The sequence below is a fragment of the Cygnus olor genome, chromosome 7, assembly GCF_009769625.2.
Source record: "Cygnus olor isolate bCygOlo1 chromosome 7, bCygOlo1.pri.v2, whole genome shotgun sequence".
Classification (NCBI taxonomy): Eukaryota; Metazoa; Chordata; class Aves; order Anseriformes; family Anatidae; genus Cygnus; species Cygnus olor.
The window spans coordinates 16,943,511-16,969,613 of NC_049175.1; the positions used below are offsets into that span (position 1 = coordinate 16,943,511).

Sequence of the window (26,103 nt, forward strand, 5' to 3'; positions counted from 1 at the left end):
TAAATATAGGTGACCTGAAAGACAGAGAAGATGGTTTGTGATAGGCATGTGAAAAGTCATATTGTTTAACCCTGCAATGGAGTTTGTGGTATTTGGGGTTGACCTTTCTCTTTTGGCAATGGAGAATATTTTCCAAAATAGGCACAAGCCAGGAAATTCCTACTCAAGAACTCTCTGAGTTGAGTCCATTCCTAGCAAGGGTTCAGATTTAAAGCATCCACTGTCTTGAGATGCAACTTCTTATCCTTTTCAGATAAGGAGTGGGGTTATTCTCTTGTACTGAATTAAACAGCAGAAGAGAATTCTTATTCATATGTATATTTTTTTTATAGAGTTCTGAAATCTATTGCTAAGTTGATGAATTGTCTCATTCATCCCCAATCACTTTCGCATTTCTGCCCTTCTCCACCACCACCCCCCAGTTCCCAAATGTCCAGATTTTATTTTAATCATCATTTACCTAAAACCTATCTAGCTATGACCTTAGAAATACTGTTAGTACAACTGATTACAGTGCCAAACTCTGCAATACTTCTTTCTCCCTTCCCCGTTAAGATTAAAATAGGCAGTGCAGTGGCAATGGGGAACATCTTGCATGCTTGACAGATACAGAATGGTATTTTGGTATGCTGGCTTACAGCAGGGCCAGGAGTTAACCTGGTTGGAATAATTGGCAATCAGCAGAGTCAGAGGTCCCCTTGATAGAGGTCTGTTTCTGATGAAGGTCATAAGGTTTTGCATGCTACATTTGCAAAAAGAAAAAAAAAAAAAAAAGAAAAAAACAACACAAAATAATGTGGCCCAATAGGCTGTTGTTTGCTGCTTCCTACCACATGGAAGACTTGCATGCAGATGGCTTCCGTGAGATAACGTACAAGCAGAAAGAAGATGGTTTTCTTGTTTTACTCACCCTTTAAAAGCATCCTCTCAAGGGAGTTGTGGATGATGACTTTCAGAAAACAAGGAAAACTTTGCTGCTGGTAGAATAAATCAGAAGGCAACAGATAGCAGAACTCTCACCTGTTAGCCAAGTTCAGTCTGTTTCTGGCTTTTCCCTGCATGTGGTTAGTCCTTGTCCCATTCTCTTTTGTTTCACAGCTGTGGGACATGTAGGACTCACCATGACTTAAGCATTGATCTGAATACGTAGTTCCCAGCCCCATGTTCTTGTAAATCTGGTGTCCATTAAACACTGCCTAATGGGAGTTTTGATCCAGATTGACTGTAGATTACAGCCAATAATAAACAAAACAAATTCCTTTCCCTTGATGGCTGGTAGGTAGTATTAAATGATGGCAATGATATTCACCTGCTTGTCAAAAAAAATTAATCACCTCTGTGGGCTCCTAACAGATGTAAATGGGGGAATGTCTGGCTTAGTTGATATAATTACTGTTTGTTGTATAAACTCTGAAAACTGCTTATTGTTAGAGAAGTGGTGGGTGTAGCAATTACTCTCAAACAGGCTCTGTTAATTAAACAACATAGATTTTGCCCAAAAAGGCAGTTAAGAAACCAATAAAAATGAGCAAGTTTGAAGTTACAGGATCACCTCACCGTTTGCAGCAAATATTTCTTAGCAGCAGAAGGTGGTGCCAGTGTCACTCTGTCATTCACATTATGCAACGGACATAGTAGAAAACTGCCCAGGCTCAGTGGGACCTGAAGATGCGCGTTCCTCAGGTGGCCCCTTCTCTGCCCTTTGCTTCTCTGTCAGTAACTGGTTTGTTCAGTAGCACAGCTTTACGGGGCACCAAGCCAGAGGGTTCTCTGCTGTGCTTCCTGGAAACCTGATAGCCTGCGCTACTGACTCTATAGAGTTTGGTTCCTTCTTTTCTACGCAGACTTCCAAACCATTTGTTCATTTGCATTCTGCCAGAAGATACGCTCCTCCAGGCAGTTGAGACAATACTCTGCAGTGCGTAGTGCCAATGCAGAGAATGAGAGACTGCAGCTTCTCGTGAGATGCTTTGGAAGAAGTCGTGCATGTGTGTTGGAGAATTTTTACATTTTTGCAGAAGTGGATAGGGAAAGGCTTTTGCAGAAGAGTGCAGGGTACATCACAGCAAACTCAGAGTAGAACACCACATGGTAATGACACTAAGTCATCACCAAACATTTTAAGGTCTTCCTGGAAGGCTGTTCCAGTGGTCTGTGTGTACTGCCTGAGAGGAGTTCGAAACCAGACTGGCAACAGTACACATCTGACCTGCCCTTCTGCAGGCCCAATGTGAAGGAGAAGGTTGTTTAGTGTAGTTGGTAGTCGCATGAGTTAAAAAGGATCTTTAGGTGCCCAAATTCATGGCATGAGTGCAAGACATATTTGAGAAGTAGCTTAAGTGGTAATTTGTTCTTGCTCTTTCTTATGATTTCCTTTATCTTTAAGCTTTCCCTTATACACGTTATTGCAAGGTGAAAACTGGAAAAGGGATGAGAAGAAAACACAGAAACAAAGGCTAAGCACTGAAGGTTGAATAGCATTGCCATGCTGATTTCTATGCTTGCATAACATAATCTGAAATGCTGGGAGCTGCTGCATTCTTTGTGCTCTGTTTTTTTTAATGTTGCACCTTGCATAACATTATACATAACACATAAATGCATAACATTGTTCATATACTGCAGTTTAAGGAAACTCCCATAGAATCATGACTCCACTTAAGAGCAACAGGAATCCGACAAGTTGCTTTTTTTTCCTGTTTAACACTTCCGATAAGCGTGTTTAATTCTATTAGGAAACCTCATACCACTTGTGGATTTTTTGGTCCCCCCTTTCCCTTTTCAGAGGGAAGAAGTAGCTGGAACTGTGAACACTTACTTTAACTGGTTACTGTTATTCAAAATCATCTCCCTTTCCCAGAAACGACACTTGCAAACTCATCATGCAACATGAACTCCAGCTTGTTGTGATGGTAAAGTTGCCTGGTTCCCGTTTCACAGAGATGACCTTCTGTTCAATGGTTTCTACTGTTAGCAGGCTCTCAAGTATTTTTCGCAGATTGAGGAGATGCTCTGCAGAGCCCTGAACTCCTAGATCTCTTTTTCATTCAAGGATCAAATGCTTGTAGCTGTATGTGGAGAAGGAGATTGACAGGGAGAGAAAGGGCAATGTCAGATGAAAATACTTGGTGTGATTTAAATGTCAAAAATTATGTAAAGACTAAGTGATCCATTTAATCTACTCTACATTTTAAATGATCAATGCCATTATTTTTCCAAAGCAATTGACCAGGTGGTTAAAGCATTGTCTTCCTAAGTTTGCTAGCAACGACAGAATAATATCGCAGTATAAAAGCACAAATTAGTGCTTGTCACAACAAAATTGATCTGCAAATTGTACTTATTTATGAGGAATCATTCTCCCCACTCATCCCTAGTTCTGGAGAACATTTTTTCCAGTTCTGCAGTGTGATTTAAGTTCTTGATTTTTGGTATTTAAATGACTGATGCTGCATGCAAAAATCTGAGCACAGAAATGTTGCTTTTGGAAGGATATTGTAGCTGAAATTGGAGAGTCACTGAACTAAAAAAGCCAGAGCAGACAAGGAAAGAACAAAACTGCTGAACCTTGTATTGGTTAGTGGAGTTTCCACTCTGTGAAAATAGAGCTGTCCCAGAAACTACTGTTCTGAACAGACTTCACAATGGGTCCCTACAGCTATAAACAGGCCTGCATGAAAAGCCCTGTATTTTAAGAAATGTCTCTTATTCATATGCTAAATGAATGACTTGGTTGTTCAGTAGCTTGAACTTGTGCAGAAAAACATTGAGAAGCATAGCTACTGAAAACAGTCTCCTCTTAGTGTGGATTTCAGCCTGAAAAAGTCTCATGTGTGATCTTAAAACTAATCAATTTAAAGTGTTTCTCTTATGTTGTCTAACATAAATCATGGATGTCTTTGAGGCTTCTCTGTCAAATTTAAAGGTCAGGGTAGTATGTTTTGTACTTGTGACCCAGATAAGGAAATGGCATACCACGTACAAACTTCTGAAGAGGCTCTTCAATGAATATGTAAACAGCAGGTAGACACTGATATGTCATAAATCTCCCAGTTGATACTATGTCTGGGGCAGGGCTTGTTGGAGGCATGGCTTTGCAATAACTTCTCTGACTGGGCCAGAGTTTCAAGAGACTGTCTTGAAATCTTTTGTCTGGGTCCAGAGGCTATCAGTGGGAAAACTTTACCTCTGGGGGAATGGCTGGTACCAAGCCAACATGGTACCTGAGGAAAAGATTTGGAGTGAAGTGGTGAAACTGGAAAATGAAACTGCTTTCTCCAAAGTCTGAGCTGAGCTGAGAGTCAGACTCTGAGGACACTCAGACTTTACAGAAGTTTTGGAATGATGACATTACCGAATGTTTACTGACCCAAATGATGGAGTCCCTCTGGTGGCACTTGACTATGATCTCAAATTATAATTCACTTCACAAGCTTTAAATGTCTGGAAATGATGTGTGTGATGTCTATGTTGTCCCTTCTCCCCCACACCCATGGGGATCTCTGAACCCTGTAGCTGAAGGGACTTTGAGTGTTTTCCAGTAGATAGAAATATTCTTGTGCATTGGATAACTGCTCTCTACTTGCAGCTAAGCTCTTTAAGGATTACTAAGATGACAAGCAAACTGTAATTATGCTACAAATACTAATTATTGGAAAAAATATGAAATTCTAATTTTAAGACTGCTAAATATTCAAAGCTGCTAAATATTGTTGTTGGGTTTGCTTTTTTTCCCCTAAGACTAAGCTTCAAATCAACTTCACTTTTAATTTAAGCAGCTTTATGAAATTGATTACATTATTTTGGAATTCAACTGGTAAGCTCTAATAGTTTAAAATAACTCATAGTTTGAAATCAGTGAAAACACTTGAATGGGGAGAAACAACCATAATTCCTTAAAGGGAGTACTCTTGCTGTAAAATATCCCCTAAAAGACAAGCGCTACCTTCTTATTTTTAAAGAAACACGCTCATTTTAGAGCAACTGCTGGTGACTGACCTTGGTCTGGAGCCAGACCTCAGGGAGCACGGTGAATCCTTGTCTCTGCCACGAGCTCCTGTGACCCTGGAGCGCCAGCAGGTCCCTGGGAGCTGTCAACAAGTCCTGCCTGCTGATGCCTCTTCAAGAAGAAAACGGGGAAAAGTAACAACAAACTACTGACCCCATTTACTTTTTTAGTTGTAGTTTAATGCTTTGCTCAAGTTCTGTTTAAAATCTTTGTAATTAAAGGAAGCACCATGTGAAAATAAAAAAGCCATGTAATCCCTGCAACCCAGCAAAAGGCACTTTATATCCCAAAGAAGGAGACAACTACACGTAAATTGATAGCCTATTAGGTTCATCAAATGTGATCAGTAGGAGGAATCAGGATATAACCCATGGTGATTAACAGTCCTGTTGCCATAGTAACTTCAGCTGGATTTAGAACTGAAGCCTGCTGAAGAACACAGCCCAGGATAGTTTGTTAGCCTTAAGCCTTTATGTACGTGTAGTAGCTGTTCATAATGAATATGTGATGTGATTTCTTTTTGCCCTCCAAACTTCTATTAACACTGCAAATGGGTTGTTTATGGCTTATTCTGCAGTTGTTCAAGCTGCTGAGGCTCCCTCCATACCGAAGGCCTGGTGTTGCAGTTATGGTGTAGGGAACCATAGGCTGCAATTCGGTATTTAGCTTTTGCATCCAAATGGCTTTGGTGGCCCCTGGCCAACTTCAAGAATTCACATGTACCTAGCAGGTTATGCTCATTCATATACTGTTCGTTCTTTAAAACTAATATATATAACTGAGTTCACCAGCTACCACATCTCAGCTCCTAAATTGGATCTAGAGTGACCCTCTGTGTATGATTCAAAGGACAGATGACAGCAAGAAGACCTTACGTTTCTAGGATGGTGTTTTAAATCTTGCTGTCTTCTCATTGCTGTTTCTTCTGTGCTTGTTCAGCTCTGTGCATGTGCAAATTAGACATCTACAGCTTTTGAGAGAGGCTACCATTATAGTACGCCGAGAAACATGTTGCTGAAGCCCACATTTATATCTGCCAGCTGGATCCTGGTGAGGAGGATGAAAGCCTGGTCCTCTACTCCCCTGTGGTGGGTGCTCTCTGTAGCCAGGTCTTTTGTCTTCAGAGCTGTTAATCTGATACGTCTTGTGCTAATGTCCTTTGACACAGAGATCTTACTGAACTGCTAGGGTATAAAACTAAAAACAAGTGACTTAATGCAAGAGAGACTGTCAAAGCCTTCTTCAACTGAAAGTGAAGGGATATAAGACAGGAGTTTTGATGCAGACTGTAAATGGACCTCCAAGCCAAGCAACAAAAAAAAATTGTCCATAAGGATGTTTTATTCAAACCTTTTGTTCAAAATTGCTATTTTAAGCAGTTTTGTCCTGGAGAAATCTGAGACTTGGCATGAAAAGAGACAGCAAAATCTTTAAATGGTGACCAGACAGCCAGGCCTGGCTAATCCACATAGCTTTTAAAATCCCCTATTAGATTAATAGAAAAGCCCGTGTTGCTGACCTATTGGCTTGCTTACACTTTAAGCCTTTGGATACCTAAACATCTGGATGAGGCATCCTTGGGTTAATGAAGTCTCTGTGTAGTAATAGTTAACTGAATCCCTCTTTAACCTTTAGCCTGCTGTTTGACATGTATCCATGTGTGCCCAGTGCTTTGTGCTTGACCAAAATGTAATATATTTTTGAACTCCTGTTAACTGATGCAAAAGCATATTTGAAACTGTACTGCCTTCTGCGCTGATTTCTCCGAACTAAGTCTGATTCCTCAATTTTCAGCATTTTTTGTCTTGTGAGATCTAGCTCTTTGCTGCTATTTTCAATCTGTTCTTTTTCTAGGAGTGCTGTCTAGATTTTAACTATTTATAATGGCCCTGTGATGTGCATTTTGGCTGTCCTTACCACTTACAGGAAACTAAGACTGGAGTATTATAACTGCATAACTGGTGCATGCAGTCTTGGGCTGTGTGCCAAAACCAAGAGGGGGCTGGGGGGCAGGGGGAAGCAGGAACGAGAAAGGTCACGTTCTCAGAATAAGTGGCTGCAAGTTGGCATAAATTTGGAAATTACATCTGCTTGTGCTAGTGATTAATTTGGCATGAAGTGGTTGCCAATTCTTTTCAATCTAGAATTTAGTTTTGTAGCCCTTGTGAATATCATGTAGGACTCTCATCTTGACTTCGTGAGTCTTACCTTTTTTGTTTCTTCAAAGATGATGGATTAAAAACATTGGATGGCTAGGTCAGAAGGTTTGGAACATGATTCGTTTGTTTAAAGGGGCTGAAATCCTAAAAACTCCTATTCTGGAGGTGAGATTTTAGTGTACTTGGTAGCTTCGCTAGGGTTGTGTGTGTGCTTGCTGCTCAGATTGGCTCAGAAATAATAGTCACTGATGTAGTTCAGAAGTCCCAGCCTAAGAAGATGCCCTCTTTTAGGCACTCTGTGAGCAGACATCCATAAGTTTAGGACTGTCTCTGTGATAAATCTGAAATGCTGTTAGACTCTAAAGAGACTTCTGTGTGTCCTGAGTAACACTTCTCTTACAACACAGGAATAGACTCTGTTTTGGAGGTGCTTGGCATTTCACCTATCTGGGAGCTGTGGAAACAAAGTGAAAACTGAGTGAAACTATAGCAAGTAATAATTTAATAATGACTTTTTAAAAAAAAAAAAAAAAAAAGATAATCATTGAAGCTGTAGTTAACAGTTACGGTAGAAGGAGATATCAGACTGTTATGAGGCCATAGATCCACCTAGGAAATGAGCCCAGAAAAAAAATCAGGCTGCAGTATAGAAACAATCAATGCAATTGAGTCTTTTTTTTCTTTATGGAGCCCTGCAGAAGACCTACAGTTTGCAGGAATGGGACATTGACTTTTTACTGTATGGAAGAGTTGTGACAGATATTCTTTTAGTACGTTGCATCCTGCTATTTTCATGGATCTGATAATCTGCACAGAAGTAATAGTGGGTATTAAGCATCCAGTGCTACTGGAGCTAGCAAGCCTGGACAAGTTTGTGTTGTGCTGTAGTTCTGCTGCGTCAACAGGAGAAGATTTAGAACCTTTTATTTGTCTGCAGTTGGATTTCTCTCTCTTTTTCTTTATTTTTTTTCCCCGATCTGTTTAGTTGACAGCCCAGCTGGTTACTGTGCCACAGAAGGGAATACAGTTCTGTAGTGCCCAGAAACCTACAACTGTTTCTAGACTTTATACTTGAATCCTTAGTAGTAATGGAGTTGGTGTGGGAAGGGGAGTGGAATTACATAATTGCAAAACCAAAGATAATTGGAGTGAAATTTTGTAAAATTATGAACTAAACTAATGGAAAACTGCAGATAAAAAAAAATGGCGGGAGATGTACACAAAACCTGATCCCGTGGGAATCACTTTCCACAGTCCTCCCCTTTTGACAGTGTGTAAAGGGCAGGATCCTTGGTTGGTGTTAGTCATCCCAAAACTGGATCAGAAGAGCTGCAAAGATTGCCAGCTTCGGCTCTGACACAGCCCAGCTGCCTTCCAGCTTGCACTAGTGCATGGCTTTGTGCAACTGATACCACTTCTGTTAGCACAGGATATAAACACATGCATGGCAGAAATAGGAAAATGCCACAACTTTTCTGCAAGAATAAAGGATGGCACAAACAGACCAACAAACAAACAAAAAATGAACTAAAAAGCCTTGAATCTTACTGTACTTACTGTTCATTGGTGTTTATCCATGCAGTCTTTTGCTCACAAGAACGTTCCAGTTCCAGAGAAGAAGAATGAAATAATAGCAGAATGTGCTTGCATGAGCACTTGTGCATGATTTTGTGTACTCACTGTGGTTTGAGTCATGCAGTGAGCCACAAATGGGTACCATGTAGGTTAGGAGAATGAAAAAAAAAAAAAAAAAAAGGTGGATGACTGATGTAAAACAGCCTCAAATTGGCTGCCTTAAAACTGTCAATTTATTCATGCTACTAGGAGCTCAAATAATGAATAAGGAGCACACTTCTAAACTCAGTGTTCCTTTTTTTTTAACAGTTTCATAAATGTTTTTTGGAGACTTCTGTTATAAGCAATTGCTTACATCAGTTTTGAAGCATGTTTTGCAAAATTAATTAGAACCATGACTTCACAGCAGAGCACACTCAAAAATCTGTACCACAACAACTTTTGCAAATAGATCTATACTCTACATCTTCCCAATACAGTTGATCACTTTACAGAAATAGATTCACTGAATTGAACAGGTTCCTTTACAGAATAATGAAAGTACAGTCTAATGCTGGACTTCATTAAGAAAATGCTGCAAATGCTATAGCTAGATACAGGCCTGGAACATCTGGTTGGGACAAGTGTTGCAAATATAAGGGGATGTGGGCCTGCTGAGGTCACCGAATCCCCTGCACTTACAATTCGCTATAAAACCTTTTTGTGCTGTCCATGCTTTTCACATAAAGTGCCTCTAAGAGTAGCATTACAAGCTTACTGCTACTTTGTCATCAGGTTGCTTCCCGACTGTAAAAATTGCTCTTACATTCTCCAAAACTAAATCTTAACGAGAACAGACCTCTTACTTTATTTGGTCATAAAATATCTGTGCCCAAGAGTGATGCAAAAGCTCTGGGAAAAATATTTACCTCCTTCATTGAGTTTCCCAGAATCTCATTTGCTTGCTCTTCTTTGCAGCTATGAAAAAGAAGCCTAAAAAGAGGGACATGTTGTACGCAGTGCAGAAAAGAAAAATTCACAAGATACAAGGCCAGTGAAGTTCAGTCACCTTCTTTGTGCACGTAAGTTTAAATTTTGCCGGATTAAACATGTTAGAGACTGAAAGAATTGTATGCTTCCTGTAGTACAACCTAATATACACAAACTGGCAGCCACACAGCTCTTTACGGTTACATTGCTGGGCTGCTCCATTGTATTCAAAGTGTCCGGCTCCAGCTCTGCCCACAGTTGTGCAGCGTCACCCTTCCTTGCTTGGTCTTACATAAGCATGGCCAATTGCTTAAGATGATGTGAATGTTGCCTAGTAACATCCATGCACGGAGTAACTGTCAGAGTAGTCCCTGCAGGGATTACTGCCTTGAGGAGTGCTAGACTCAGGGAACACTTAAAGTGTGTGTTTTAAAAATACATGACTACATTAATATGCTTACTCATTCCTTTACTTCTAAAGTGAGGTAACACTGAGATTCTGGTAACATGGAGATTGGCCTCATTATCTACGATATGCTGCTCAGATCGGCTCAGCAGTAGCAGTCACTGTATCATTATCTGTGATAAGGGTAAAACATTGGCCATTTTTGATGTTATCTTTTATTTGCAAAAGATGTTCAGTCACTGCTACTGACGTGAATCTTCAACTGCTGTCTTGTAGTAATTGCATGATGTAGTAGATTAAATTTTTTTCTTGTCATCTGTAATTTTGCAAGTGGCAATTCCTTTTCCTGCTAAATGTGTTTCTGAGCATTTGAAACGTTTAAAAAGCGACTTGAATAAAATCCTAAATATAAAGCACCTTAGATTATCAGGTTGCTTTTGTCTGATAAGCCATGATAATCATCATGTACCACAGGATTGTCTCTCAAGAAGTAAATTATATTAAACATTTTGCCCTTGGTGAGTTCATAAGACCTGGCAGCTCATGTGAAATTGTGTTAAGCTCCACTTCAGAAAAAACTTCTAAGCTGACCAGAGCTAAATTTTATTTAAAAAAAAAAAAAAAAGTACAAAGTAATTGAAAAACTCTTTTTGGTGTGATGAAGAAACAGTTGAGGATTGAAAAGCTTGAGGAATTTTGAAAGGCAGATGATGACTAGATGAGGTAACTTGGTTTAAAACAAGCAAACAAACCTACGTGACTATAACACTATTCTGTGCATGGGATTTTCAGTCAGTAATGTTTTCTAATCCATTGTTGTTATCAGGCTCTGAATTGGTCCTGTTTGTAGCCAGGCCATATCCTGCAGGGGAATTCTCAAGGTGGAACCTCTGAAATAAGACAGATTTTAGTTTCTGTCTAGCTCATGCAGCTGAAGTTACCTCCTTATTTTAAAAATAATAATAATAAAAAAGGTTGTTCTTCAGCTATCTGTTTGAGATCCTAGTAACTGCCATTCAGAAATTCAATGAACTGAATATAGTTTTCTCAGTAAAACTGAGAATTTCTACAGTTAGTACAAATCTGGTGCAATTTAAAAAATAAAATATGCTTGGAGTTCATGGTTTTAGCTGAAGTTGGCAGAGTGAAATATCTCACCATGGCAATGCAACCTAGATAGCTCAGACTAAAGCACAGACAGATAGTGGTGGTAAGCAGAAGTCAGCAATTTTAAACTAGAAATGGTATGTAAGCTCTTAATGCTGTGAATAAATGAATGGCTGCAAAATGTGCCTAGAATGGAGTGAGCTTTATGTAGCTTGACATCTTTATATCATGCTTTCCCTCTAGTCCTCAAATAGTTAGTGGCCTCCTCCTCCTCCTGAGCAGGGAGTGAGCGCTGTTCTTGAATCACAGTGGCAGAGCACAGGCCCTGTGGAAAGCATTGTTGTTATCAGGTTTGGGAGTGCCAGCAGATGGTCCCTGACAGGCCAAATCATCACAGTTATGGCTCGGCTCTGGCAATTTTTCTTTGCCTAAGTTGATGCTAGCCATGGGAAACCACACATTAATATTGTCGTTCAGCTTTGTGGTTTATCCCCAGCTACTAGCCTGCTGCCTCCAGAGACAGATGTTCTGCAGTTTGAAGAGTAGGAGCTTAATGCACCTTTTGGAGCCTGCCTGTGTTTTTGTGCGACTTACATGCGCTCTGGGAGTCTTGGCCTCCAGCTACCAATAATGGTTTGTATCCAAAACACAGAGCAGAGGGCTCAGAACCATCAAATGAGGAATGCCGTGACTGACGTGAGCTGGGGCACTGGGGAAGCTGGCTGTGCAAGGCAGCTCAGGTTGCTCTGTGGTTGTGCTTGGACACATTATGGAGAGGGTGCAGTACATGATGGAGGGGGGTCCTTTCCCCGGATCTGGTGGGATCAGGTTGGATGCTGTGGGAAAGATGCTGAAGCTGACTTTTAGCTCTCTCATACTGTGGATTCTGGCTCTGATCCTCACTCAGACCCTTTGGACAAGTTCAGCCTATTAGTGCAGATTATGTTTAAGCTACCAGGAGTAAGGACTTTGCCGGCTGTCACTATGTTTTCCTTGCCTTGAACAGCAGTCCTGCAGAGAGCACAAATCCTTTTTTGTCTTGCTTTCTCTGAAACAAGATTACCTTTGTTTCACTCTGGGGTGAAGAACCTGACCCTTTTAAATGACTAGTGGTGACACAGACCTTCCCTTACCAGTACTTTCAGCATCTTCAGTGCTCTGTGCCATTTCCCAAACACCATGCACATGGATTTACTAAATGTACCAAAGATGATAAATTTACTTGGGGAACTATTTTCAGCCCAGGTCACAGTGCTGCTTTTATTTGCTGGTGGGCCTCTTTATTTCTTTGCCAACATTCCTGCATGTTTCTGGTGCTTATTTATTTATTTTTCTAATGCTGGTTTCCTCTCGTTAATCACTCTAAACCTATACAAAAGTGATTTTCTCGTGTTACGAGAAATCTCTTACAGGGCCATGGACCTTATGTTACTTCCTGAATATTTAATGATCTCTTAATTAGACTATATATTAAATAGCAAAATACTTGCTTAGATCACTTACTATTTCTGTCTATGGCAACCTAGTATCTGCAAGCTGAACCCTAGGGACTGATTCTAGCTAATCATATAGCGCATAAATCATAAGCAGCCTCCATGTAAGCTGCTTTGCAATACCTCAGTGTCTCAGCCTTGATAGGACCCTTCCCTGGAGGACGATCCAACACCTGCCTATTAAGTGTGAAAAGACAGAAGTATGTAAGGTAGATTCATTTGTCTCCCTCTTACCCAGCATAAAATGAGCTGGCAAGCTTAGATTTTTGGGAACCTGGTTTGGGACTAAAAATTTGGATTTTTTAGCATTTGGTGGCTGAAATACATGAAGCAATCTTTGCAGCAGAAATATGTCATTTATAATTAAGCGTCATCTGTATGTGTGTGGGGGAAAAGGACTGAAATGGGTGATTTAAGAGCAAGTTCCTCCCACACTGCATCTCCAAGTGAGCAGGGGGTGAGCTGTGCTGCACTGCAGTGTTTTTTACATCTCTTCTGTTTTGAGGACCTAAAAAGTGCTTAGGAGAGAAATGAGAGCCTAACAGGAGGGGGGCTTGTGGGAAAACAGTCTCAGGCCTTCTTATCCCATGCTGTAAATGTGTCAGTCTGTGAGGTTTGGGACGACTGTGCATCGGGAGGATAGTCACTGAAATTTCAAGAACCAGCACTGGTGGAAGAGGTCACATTGAGTTTTCTGGTTATTACTCAGTCATCTCTTTTTGAGGTTCATGCAAGCAATTTTGGGGAGTAAAACTACATTGCTTTTAAAATGCATCCCCTTATACTTGAAGAGCAGGTATTTGGGGAAGGGAAAGGAGGAATACTGAGGGAAAGATCAATCTCATTCCCTTCACAAAGCCTTCAGCGCTGCTTTCGGTTATGCCTGCTGAGCACTCTGCACACCTATTGAGTGTGCTCACTCCAGCTTTCAAGAACGGAGAATAAACACTTGCAGCCTATTTACTCAGGAGGAACCTGTCTGCCAAGTGGAGCCACCTCCCTCCTTGGTTGTGTTTATGAAAACGCTGCTTAAATGGGGAGAAACAAGAGAAGAGCAAACAGATTCCTTGACCCACCCAGCACTTTTCCCTGCAGCACGGCCACTCCTGCTGTGTGGGATCTGTCACATGATGGGGAGATGCTGCTGGGAGCTGTTATTTTAAAATACTGGCAGCACATCATTGGGTGGGACCGCTCTGTCTCGTATCTTCTTACATTCTCCTACTAGCTACTTTTCTTGTTTTATACCTCTTCTTGTTCTGGCTGTATGACCTATAACAACATAATTCCTGCTTGTCCTCTGTCTGACTTTTTCATACGCTTTGAATAAAGGCTCTTGTGTGGATGGTGTGCCCAAGACCATTCACCAAATCTGACTCTTGTGAGTCTCCAGTACCCCTTCCTCCTCTGGTGAGGAAACGGTTACTCATCTCCAAAAGGCCTGGATGGCTTTCCACAGGGCATTAACCCACCTGCATGGGCCAAAGTCTGTGCTCAGCTGCATAAGGAGGCAGTGTTATTCCAACCGCAGATCATCTGTGCAAGGCGTGGTAAATGTCCTTGGGTGCCCTTGCTCCCTGGTATGGTAGCGTAGCCAGAACTTCAGTCAGACGGCAGGTTCCTGCTGCGCGCTTTGCAGCAGCTTGCAGTTCTCTCTGAGCCTGGCTTCAGGAGGTCCTGCCTTACCATGTCCCCTTCCACTCACTGCACAGCAGCCTCCTTCCCTTTTATTGTTTGGGACGGCGGCTGTGCGTAAGCAGGGGGAATGGCAGAGAAGTGACAAAGCATATGTGAGCCCTCACATTGTGTTTTTTCAGTGTCTTGTTGTTTTGAATGGTAGTTAATGATATTTGCAAAGCTTCTTGCTGTTACACAGGGTCGTTCCGTTCCAGTGAGGGACACCCACTGGTTCTTGCTGGGTGTTCAGAAACAATGCACTGGTCACAATAGGATTTTGCTTTAGCAGTTGTTTCTGTTGGCTGGCCTGCTCCTGATAACATCTCCTCCTGTCGTGTACAAAGAGTGCTTGAGCTAAGGGCTTTAATATCTTGCATGGTCAAGGTTTGTTTTAAGGGGTATAGTAGTTTATTTTTGGAAGGAACTGAGGAGCGGTCACATAGCATTGAACTCTCCTATCCTGTTTATCATCTCCAGGCCCAGCCCTTCTCCCAAAACGGGTTTTCAAGATGTAGCACTGTGCTTAACTACAAGATAAGATTTGGCAGGCAGTTTTTTGCCTTTGGAAAAGTATGGGTTGGCACAGGAGTTTGAAAATGACTAGAGGATAAACTACTTAGGCTAATTCACACCTAGAATGATATCACAGACTATTGGAATTCCCTTACAAGTGGATTTGGTCTCTTTTCCCCATGTGTTGCCTTAGATCTGTTGGAGTGTGACTGCTGTGGCCAGGGAAAGGCTGATTAAGTCAAAGAAGGGCTGATTGATACCTTAGCTGAAAACACTTCTTTTTTTTTTTTCTTTTCTTTTTTAAATAAAATGCTTGAATTTTCTTGTTCTTATGTATCTTGTCCTGTTTAGTGTTTTGCTTGCACTCTTGGCAGAATCTCTTACACATGGCTTTTTCTGTAGTGCAGAAATGTGTGAGAGGAAGGTAGAGAGAAAATTACTACTTGAGAGCTGTCTAAACTAGACTGATGGATACCAGCAACCCTAATTTGCAAAGTAATGGAGTTCAGAATAATCGAATTTAGCTGTCTGAGAACTATAATTTTGCTAGACTCCTAGTTGTGTGCTCAAGGAGCACAACTTTAGGCTATAACAGAAAGTCTGGTGTCCCTAAATGCCTTGCTTATATAGTTCCTCAAATGAATGCTGATAAGCAAGGATGTAACAGCCCAGATGCTTAGGTCTATTGACTTTAATGAGACTTAGGGATGTTCTCAAGTGCCCTTCTTGAATTGGTGTCTGACTACTCCAAGACTTTCCCAGAAATTGGATCCAAGTCAAGAGAATGAAGTAAACTCAAGTCGAGCAAAACTTTACAACCTGCCTCAGTTGAGGGAGGGTGATGAATATTTACATTGGAGTGATGGGCAGAAGATAAGGAGTACAGAAGGCTGCAGTGCGTTCCCTAGTGCTGTAAAAGCATCTTTGAAAACATTACCAAATTCCCCTGCCTATCACTTTGACTAATCAATAGATATAGGAGAACCCTTTTTGTTTGGAGTGACAGTTATGCAGCGTAAGCTAACAGGGCTCCTCTTTGTATAGGCATATCTACAAATACTTATCTACAGTGTTTGAAATGGACCTTTCAATTTTAGAAAAAAATAATAATATGAGTTCTAATCAAGTTCTTCTTCCCATCTGTAGAAGATGTTGGTGTATGCATTTGAAATGGTAGTTGAGCTCTGTGCCAGCCACTGCGAACCTGTGAGCAAATGTTATCTAGCGAGGTTCTGAATTAATTGGACACCAGCTCTCTGAAAGACCTGTATGCTACAGGGCTGTTTTCTCAAATGTAATTAAGTGCTGAATGCAGATGGGAATAGGGCAGAAGAGAAGGCTAGGATCACAATGAAAAAAGTGGTTTCACTGTTCTGTGACAAACTATGTGCTAAAATTGTCCCAGCAAAAATTTGTCCCTTTGTACCTTGCTCTAAAAGTTATCTGGACTGTTGCTGAGAACAGAGGAATTGTTGCTGTCCAGGCTTTGCTAACTTTCCCAGCTGCATTTCTGACAGGAGGAGCTGAGGAAGGAACAGCTGCTATTGTCCCATGCTGCAGAAGGATTCCCTCCCACAGGAGAAATCCCCCGCTGAGTGGATTCACTAGCATTTAAGCCTGCTTAGTGTCAGACATAAGGCAGCTGTAACAGCTTCAGAATTGGGTCTTTCACAGATAACCCTTGGTGCAGAACAGCTGATTTCCGAGAAGTGGTGTCAGAATACCTTTTTTGATGTTTGCCTTTCATGGATTTCAGTGTATAGTCCTGTGCATCCCATTAGGCACTACATATGTGGCTTGCAGTTGTCTATAACTAGCACAGTTAATCTGTAACCATGAGGTTTCAGGGCCTTGTAAGTAGTACCATCTCTGACAGTAATGCTCTACTGTCCCCAAAAAGGATTCGTCCTTCTGGGTAGAGCACTATATGAAATTATATCCTCTTTCTCAAACTGTATTTCTAACTGTAAAGTCTCTTTCCATAGCTTAATGTACTGCCTTTGCTTTCTCGTATCTTATGTGGATATCTTATTCCTAATGGTGATGTAGGTAGCTAACCATGCCTACTACATGGGTATTTCACCTTGGTCTCTCCTTCCATCAGTCCCGGTGATCTCTTCTTTATTAAAAATAAATTGTATTGACTAGGTCTGTTTCACAAAGCATTAGAGAGATTACGGGCAGAAATGAAATGCAGAAGCAGTTGCTGTTTCTTCGAGAGGCCATGCTGGCTTATTAGATGTGAGAAGCCCCCGGCAGTACCCCGTCATCCTTGCTCTTTGGGTACAGATCTTTGGGATTAGAAATGCTTAGCAGTGGCTTGATTTTAGGATAAGTGTAACTATAATGAAAATAGAAGGTTTATCCATAGTGCAAAACTTTTGAACAAATCCACAGATTCTAGAAGACTGGTCAGAACAACCGAAATGGTGTGTTCTAAGTGCTGTAATTTTACTGTGGGTTTTGAACACCTAACATTTTACTGAGTCCTTGAATAACAGGTCATGTGGATAAGAATTTTATCAACAAATTTCTGTTCCTTTTAATAAAATAAAACACTGTGGCATCCGTCCCAGCCAGAATTGCAGTAGTTGCCTTCCCTGCTGGAGGTCATCTTGTTCCATGAACAGAATATTTACTTAAGCATAGAAAATTCCTTCATGTTCCCTGATAGTTTGCCTGGAAAATAGCAGTAAAATCACAGTGCAAGCCACGTAATTACTGTGGTAGTAAACAGCAATACGATGTCCACACATTTGCTAGTATTTAATTCCTGTAAGCTTCTGATATGAAGCACTTTGTAAAGCTGATCAACACATGCTAGATGAGAGGCTTCCAAACAGACTTTCGCTGTGACAGCACACGTAGCTACGGAAAGTCCATGGTGGATGGAGTCCTGGAGGCTGCGCTAGGAGTTACTTGGATCTGTGCTGGCCTTGCACAGTGTTCCTGGTAGCTTCATCTGAGAGATGTTGTGCTAGGCCCGGCCCAGCGTGAAGGTCTGCAGGACAGTAAGTGTCATCCCACCTTTTGTCCTATGAACTGCAAGGGAAATGAGCATGGGGCAAAGGGACTTACCTAAAGCCAAACTGCAAGTCTGTGACAACAATAAGCTAAGGTACATGGTGGTGGGAGGACCACAGTGAGTCACCTCTCCTCCTAGTTTATCTCTGAGATCCTTCAGTACTGGGGGGGCGAGGGAGCAGGTGGGATTGCTACAGATCATTGACTGCCCCATTACCCAAACCAGTCAGCTTAAACACAGAGAGGGGATGTTTGGCTGATACAGCCACAGAAGCGCATAGGAACAGCATGGCCAAGCTCCCAGCACAACCTGCTTGAAAGAAAGGCAGGGATTAGTGCTGAAGGTTTTATTTGGGCTGTATCTGTGCTAGCAAAATAGAAAGCCGTGTTCTTCTTTTTAAATAGCCTAACTAGGACTCCAGGTGTTCTTATCATCATGGTATCTAGCCTTATTTTGATAGCAGTGTTGCTTAGGGCAACACAGGAAAGATTGCCGGTGGTTTGAACTCTTATCACTGTTCAGCAGACCCAGGGTCATCTCTGCTGGGGAAAGCCATTCTCTGCAGCCTCCTGGGACATTCTGCAAGAGGAAGAGGTTTGGTTTCTGGAACTCCCATAAAAGAAACTTTGCTAGCATTGATAAAGAGGTGTCAGACATCTCACCCTGCGGTGATTTTCTGTGTTGAAAGCCTCGGATGATTTTAAGCTGAGATTGGATATGCTCATTGGCAAAATTATAGAAGGTGTAGTGGGAAACTTCATGCTATCTATGTGACTCAGCAGTAACGACAGTCAGAGCTTATGTGGGGACAGATACCCAGAGGCTCTATAAATAGCACAGCTTTACATGGGCTGGAGCTGACTTACACTCTGAGGATTTGGTTCCTTTTCTCTGGAAGACTGGGCTACGAAGTTTCTGACTAAGAGAAATGTGCTGCCTGTGGCATCTGTGTTAGCTGGAGCACTAACTCATGCTAAGCAGTCACCTAGTAGCCCCTTGCGTAGGTGCAAGACACATTCACAAGGGGGAAACCCTGGCTTTGACAGACCAGTACTGACCAGTTTGATGCATTCTAACCTTCATCTCCCTCCACAGCTGATGCTGCAGAACCAGCATCACTTCAGCGATGCACTGACATGTGAGTCAAGTTTCTGAAATATCATGCCAGTTCAAATACTGCTGCTCTCATTCAGCTTGTGAAATTCACAGAAAATTTTAACAAACGCAAGCTTGCAAAATGCTTTTTTTTCCCCTCCATAACCAGCAGTTGGAGAACAAGGTTTCTTGCCTAGGTGCTGTACTAAGTATGGCTCACCACAAAGCAAAGAGATTTGTGCTCGATCTGCTCTTCGTGGCAATTATTTTAGGAGGCTCGTTCTTGCCATGAGAAGGCATGTTTGAGATATGACAGCTAACACAGTTTTTAATCTGTAAAGTCTGGTCTTTAGGTGGTGTTTGGAATACAAAAGCATGTGTGTAACAAACCTCTTCCCCTGAAACAAGATTTTATTTTAGATATTTATCTTTCCCATTCCCGTTTTATTTGAAAGACTTGTAGTCTTTATATAGGAATTACCTGAGTGAAAACAAGGTGTGCATCTAGGAGATAGGCATGTGTGGCAATAGGCTGGGGGATTTTGCCTTTGATATTTGACTTCAAAATTAATTTTAAACCTGAGATGATGAAAATAGGCTAGCGCTGGAGCTTTCTAGCTTCTCAGCACTGGCTGAGAGATGGTACTATGAGACATGTGCTCTGCTTTCTTATAAAATGGCATTTCTGGGGAAGCTTCAATATTCCTCTTAAGCTGCAGCTTTGTGTGATGTGACCTGAAGGCTGTGACAGGGCGACCCTGCACTCTGGCACCACCAGCTAGGGCTCTTATTGCTGCCTTCAGCAGAGTTGCTACTGAACAGAAATTATTTCCTGAAGAACATTTTAGCACCTACCTTGAAACAGAAGAATCTGTGAGCAGAACAGTGCATGAGATCTGCCTCAATTCACAGAAGGGTGAGGGGAAGGAAGAAAGAAGTGTCTGCCCCAACATTACAAAGGAGGGGTAAATCTTACCAGCATGATGCAGAGGGGGAAGTTGAGTCAGGGAAGGGCCTTTTCTGTTGTCACCCAAAAGGCGGTGGCAGATCAGTTTCATTTCCCTGTTCCATGTTACTTGTGCTGAACCCATCCTTGGTTTGCTTTAAATCTCTCTAGTTACAAAACCAGGCAGGCCAAAATGTAGTTGAGATCCAGCTAAGTCATCCCCCTTTGTCAGGGACACTAAATAAATTGAGAAAAAATGCTGAAGATGACTTCACTGATGTTGGGGTGGAAGAGAGGGGCAGGGGGAGAAAGCTAACATTTGGACAAATCCTCATCCCTGGTATTTTAAAAATAGAATACATATAATTTAACTATTTTCAAAAATTCTGCACACTGCAGACACTCAACATTTGTGAGGAAAGGCATACAAGTCCAAGAAAATTCAAACTGGGCACCTGCAATCAGCAGTCATTTAATCGTTACTGCTTGCATTTGCTGCTCTTCTTTTTCTTTTATTACTTCTCCTTCCCCAGCACAGCTCTGTTTTTAATTTCCATGCTAGTGCATTCCTAATGTCATGTAAATAATGCTACGGGACATGTTTCTACCTCACCACATTTAATTTATTTGACAGTTATGACACCAAGATACTTGATTTGTGCATTCAGAGTGTCAGTTTTAAATAAACATTTCTCATTTTAATACTTTGGAGAAGGCTGTGAGTGTTACAACAACTCACTCACCAACACTGATTTTTGGAAACTACAGCCATCAAATTATCCCAGTACACAGTCGTAGAAAAAGAGCCCGCTATGTGCAATGATTTTTGCAAAATAAAACTACGAGCACATGTGGTTACAGTTTATGCTTTGCCTGTGTTTGCTGAGCTCTAGCTCGGGCTCACCAGAGCCTGCACGGTTTGAGGTTTGGGATCAGAGGTCAGGAAATACTTGTTGTAGCACTGATGCTTGCTGACTGGCCTTGGACAAGTTTCATCTGTCTCTTCAAGGGCTTCCTCATTTGTCAAGAATAATTAATAGAATCTTAGATTACCTGGGATTTCATGATTATGTGGAGATATTTGGAACACTGCAGTGACCTTGAGTTTTGAGGTGCAGAGCTAAGTACCCCTGTGTTTGTATTTGGATAACAGGGATCTACAGCACTGACAACTTCTGAAAGAGAAAGATCTGATAACAGAACACAAAGAGAAGCCTACGTGTGATAGATCACTCGCACCTTGTGTGCTTGACCCTGCACCATGTGGAACCTATTACCCTCTCCTTCTAAAGCAAAAAGAGCTCTCTGATGATGTTTAAAAAAAAAAAAAAAGGAAAAGGAAAAGAGAAAAGCAACCCCTCTGTGCCGAGTGCTTCATGGATGCCTGGACGCAACAGGAAGAGAATGTAGAAAATGTTTGTCAGAAATGTGAATGCATCCAGATTGCACAGATCTCATTTTTACAGGAATGGCAATCACACAGAACAGAGCGCAAGAGTATTTCCTTTGGGAGAGTCTGCAGGTAGATACAGAATAGTTTCTGTCAGAATAAAGGAAGTGCTGTTACGGAGAGAAGCTCTGTGAAAGAGCTGGTATAAGGAAACCAGTCAGTGGAGGAAAGCAGACATACCTTTTGGGACAGAAGGAAATCAGAAAAAAAAGAAAGGGGAAAGAAAACAGATGGAACATGGCATTTATATAAAAGCAATTAAGACGCTATCAGTTACTTGGCAACTATATTGCTGTTTCTACTACAGGGAGGAAAAAGTGAGCACTTACTGTTAGAGCTTTTCCCTTGGGATTCTTGAGGTTGTTATTACTTAAGCTCATGAACACCATGTGAGTTAGCAAAGGGGGCAGAGAAAATAGATGGACTTGGACTTTCAGGCTCCCAGGACCTGCAAAATCTCCCCTCACTGAAACAGGAGGGAGCAAATAATGTACGTTCCCCCAGGCTCCAAAGAGTCTTTGATTGTTCTGACGACCACACAAGTGCTGACTACACAGGGTCTCAACAGAACCTCAGTCTTCCCTTACTTCAGTCCCAATAAAGTCCCTTAATAAATGTTTCTCTTTTAGCAGAATATCAAGTAGTAATAAAAAAAAAGAAAGTAATATGACACACGAAAGCATGATAGTTCTGTCAAGTAGAAATGTCAAAAGCTTCCCTTAAATGCAAGTAAAGCAAGCTTACGAAAATTCTGATCACTTTGTGGCATGAAAAAAAACCAAAAATACTTTGGATAAACACAACCTCCACAACTATGTCCTGGCCTTTTCATAAAGTAACAGGACTGATTTGCCAAGACTTCTTGTTGTTTTAGATGCCTTTGTTTTCCTCTCTTTTCTCGGGGGTAGAGCAAGAAGGTGGCATTTGAGGTGTGGAAGCTTTAGGCAAGATTCAGATCAGGATTTTGTAGATCTGGCGAGCCGTGACTTTAGCTGCTTTTTGGTTCCAGGAAGAGAAAGTTGCCCTCAAATGAATCCTGGATTTTGTAGCACCTTGTAATCTACAACTGGAAAAAGTATTAGCCATGTCCAAACTCCCATCTGACCCAAACTCAAAATAGCTGAGGGAGGGGACATAGCAGTTAAAATTTAGATTTACTCCATGGGTACATGGATTGCGTTACCAGTTCTGGCCTGGTTCCAGCTTGTGTGTGAGCCTTATGCAGATCGGTGATGTGCTCAGCAGGAGTTTGGACACACCGAACGGAGCAGGAACCTCCTTCTCCGTACAATGCGCCCTGAATGCGGGAGAGGAGTGTGTGGGTTGGCAAACCCCAAGGAGCTCCTGTTTCCTCCCACTCGTCTTCCTCCTTACAAGTGCTAAAGTCAGAGCTGGTCATTAACTAGCAATGTCAGATACCTGCTACTGGAAGAGTCACTTCTACCGAGGCACTCTTTCTCTTCTTTGATTTTTATTTTTTTAAGGTAACGGTGTACCGTGGATATATTTCAAGCACAGTTGGCTTGTTTGAAGTTTCTCTTTGAAGAGCAGCACGCTGCTCAAGCTGTAAAGCGTCACTTTCAGGAGTCAGATACATGCCCAGAAGCAGAATTTTTGTCTTGCAAAGAATAAGCTGGTTCTGTAGGTTAGTGTTACGCTGAAATGAGCCAGTGAGTGGCTCCTAAAGCTGTGGTGTTTTATGCTTGGATTCTTATCCTCAATACATGGCAGTAAGGATGGTGTGAAATTACTCTCCACCTGCCTAGAAATCTAAGGAAATCAGTGAATAGGATTTTGCCTCCTTTCTCTATTGATGCAGAGAGAAATTGGGTGACAGTTTGCTACATTCCAATGATACTTGAATGGGGCTCCCTCCTCTTGATCACTCCCAGAGGCAGATGAAAGGCATGGTGTCTGTCTGGCAGGCCTTCAGCGGGCTGGGATCCAGCCTTGGAAATTTGTCCTAGAACGGTGCTTATTGGAAACGTCAGATTTTGGCTTCTTAGCCAGTAGGTCCTTTGGAACAAACCTTTTCAGTGAACACACGTATTACAGAAGTAAAGTAAGTAGTCTAAACATGTCTGTGTCTCACCCAGGACATTATTATTCTCTGTAGTTATATTGGTAATGAGTTGAATGGCATAGTCAAAGGTTTGAGTCAGAGGGTCAGGAAAGGTAAATCCACTGCGAATGATGGAGTGTTTCTGCCAAAGACTTAGGAAGCAGACATTACCAGAAACTTGTCTGTTTTTTCTCAGTTGTATCAGTTACTTTAGGAAGAGATATTATCTTTGTCTACAAAACTTGCTCCAAAGGATTTTAGTAGTAACATAACTACTAGCTGGGATTTGGTAAGCACTACCCATACCCAAACGTGGTATTAGTGAAAGATACTATCTGGTTAAGTACCAAGTACCAAGTATTAAATTATATTGTATCAGATTGATTTCTCATGCACCTGGTTTCTTAACACTATATTAATATACACAGCTTTCACTACTCTTCCAGTGGAAGTTGTTACAATTTTCAGAACATGGGTGTTCATTATTTCTCCAAGAAAAAGAAAAAAGACAACAACCAACATGCTTGTTAAGATGGGATAAGCCAGACGTCTGAAAACAAAATAAAAATCACATTTTACTACAAAAATATCAGTTTTGGTACATATAACAAAGCCAGAGAAGCAATTTCTTTTTCATAGCTAAAATTTCACCTACTGTTTAATGCAATTACACTCAAATTCTTGTGTCTCTGCTTTGTACCATTGTTATTTATCTCCTTGTTTGACTTCTTTTTTCTGCTCAGGCACCTTTTCTTACAATGGGAGGGACTCCTTCACCGAACTTCAGCCACTCCCCAGCTGTCCTTCACAAGCCTCCTCAAGGCCTTTCTTTGCTGCACTGCCTACAAATCACCGTCACCCGGTAGTCTTGAAGCTGGAGGCCATCTGTGACCATGGTGACTGCTGATTTATGGAAGCACACCCATCTTTGTTATTCACACCACCTTCTTGTACACATTTTCCCCTTAGTCACCGTATTTCTTTCTTGTCTTGGGAACATGGAGTGCAAAGAGTCTGGGGTGGGAACTGCCTAAAGTAATGAATAAGAGGTGCAAAATAGATCAAGTAGAGCATTGTGAAAAATATATTGAGAAATAATAATATGTTTGGAGTGCATATTTGTCAAAACAAGATTGTATCAAATATAATTACAGAGGAAGACATATCTACCGAGGTATGTAGGCCAGAATCACTGATCAAGCCAAAGACTGGAAGGACCGTGGTGACATAACACTCACTATCATTAAATCTAGACAAGCCTCCGTCTAATTTAGTGTAGCCTTGAAGCCGTTCTGAATTTTCTTGTCTTTCATAGCTCTCAGGGTGCAGTTGTGTCCCAGGGCTCACCAGAGCTTTGACACTTTTGGGACATGCATAAGCCCCCAGCGCAGGTGGCTGAGAAGAGGACACAGTGTGTCAGAGATTCTTCTGGTAGATTTGTCCTGTGTCTCCTCTGTCCTGGAGAATTCTCAAGGGACAAGTTAGAAGAGCTTTATGGCTGCCATGCCTCTCTGGAAAGAGGCCAAACATTTACCTTTTTATAGAACTATATTAAGGCAATCTAGGAATGTATGTAAGTGGGAAGCACTTGAATCTATGTAAAGAAAACTTGTTATATTCATCAGAAGATAAATAATATGGGAGAGCCTGTATCTAGCAGGTATAAAATCAACTCATGGTAGTTAAACATTTCAGAGAAACATGCTATATTCAATAACAAGGGCCCAATCCTGCCACTGCTGAAGCAATAGTAGATGGACATAGTCAGGACAGAATTCCTGAGCTGCTAGCTGAGGATTATTTATTTTTCATAGCCTTGTATGACATGTAATCTCTTCATTGCCGTTGTCCTGCCTTCTACATTTTTATATGCCATAGCATCAGTCTGAGATGATTTTGGTGGAAGATGGTTTATATATGCACAGATCCATGGTGCAGAATCAGCTTAGCCTTTTTGATTTATTTCTCAAAGCTCTCCTGCATGGTTTCTGTCTTGATTTTCTTGTCAACATGATTTAGTGCAAGTCTCTGGGGATGCCTGGTGCATTATGTGAAACTGGTGTTATTGTTGTCCTAGCAGACTCAAGCAAAGGACTGCTTTTTGTGGAACTGTTTCATGTTACATATTCTAATAATGTCAAACTTCTGAAGGAAATTCTCCTGGAACAAACTCAAGCTGCCTTTGCAAAGCAATCTCTTTAGTCTTCCCTGTAGTCCCCTTTTTTCTCTATTCCTTGCTTCCCCTGATGAGCTGTTTTTGGTTTGCGACTCTGCTGATTAATAGTTTCATCTCAGTGCTCTAATTTGAGCCTGATTTTCTAGCAAGGTGCTGAGTGCACTCTGTGAGTCAGTGGGAGTGGCTGGTATTCAGCACTTTTGCAAACCAAGAAGCTTACCTCAATGCCTTAGTATGGGTTTAGGAGCTTAATTTAGGCTCCTATTTTTATAAACCAGAATCGTGACATCCAAATATATTAACTGATGTGTTCTTTGAATAATTGCAGCTAGTATTTTTTTAAAAAAAGATGAAGTCACTTAGCCATTTTTAATGAGATTTGGGTGTCCAACTCCTTGAACTTTGCTGAAAATCCTGTCCTGTCCCTTTTGTTCTGCACAGC

The 26,103-nt window shown here is 41.4% G+C and overlaps 1 long non-coding RNA gene across 1 annotated transcript in view; it reads left to right on the plus strand.

The window, feature by feature from the left end:
• LOC121073236 overlaps nt 1-25,675 on the plus strand; it is a 42,421-nt gene extending 16,746 nt beyond the window's left edge. Inside the window, exons 5-6 of the long non-coding RNA XR_005821580.1 lie at nt 9,700-9,803; nt 24,229-25,675. This is a non-coding gene — a long non-coding RNA (uncharacterized LOC121073236). The remainder of the gene's footprint in view (nt 1-9,699; nt 9,804-24,228) is intronic.
• The last annotated feature ends 428 nt before the right edge of the window (nt 25,676-26,103 follow it).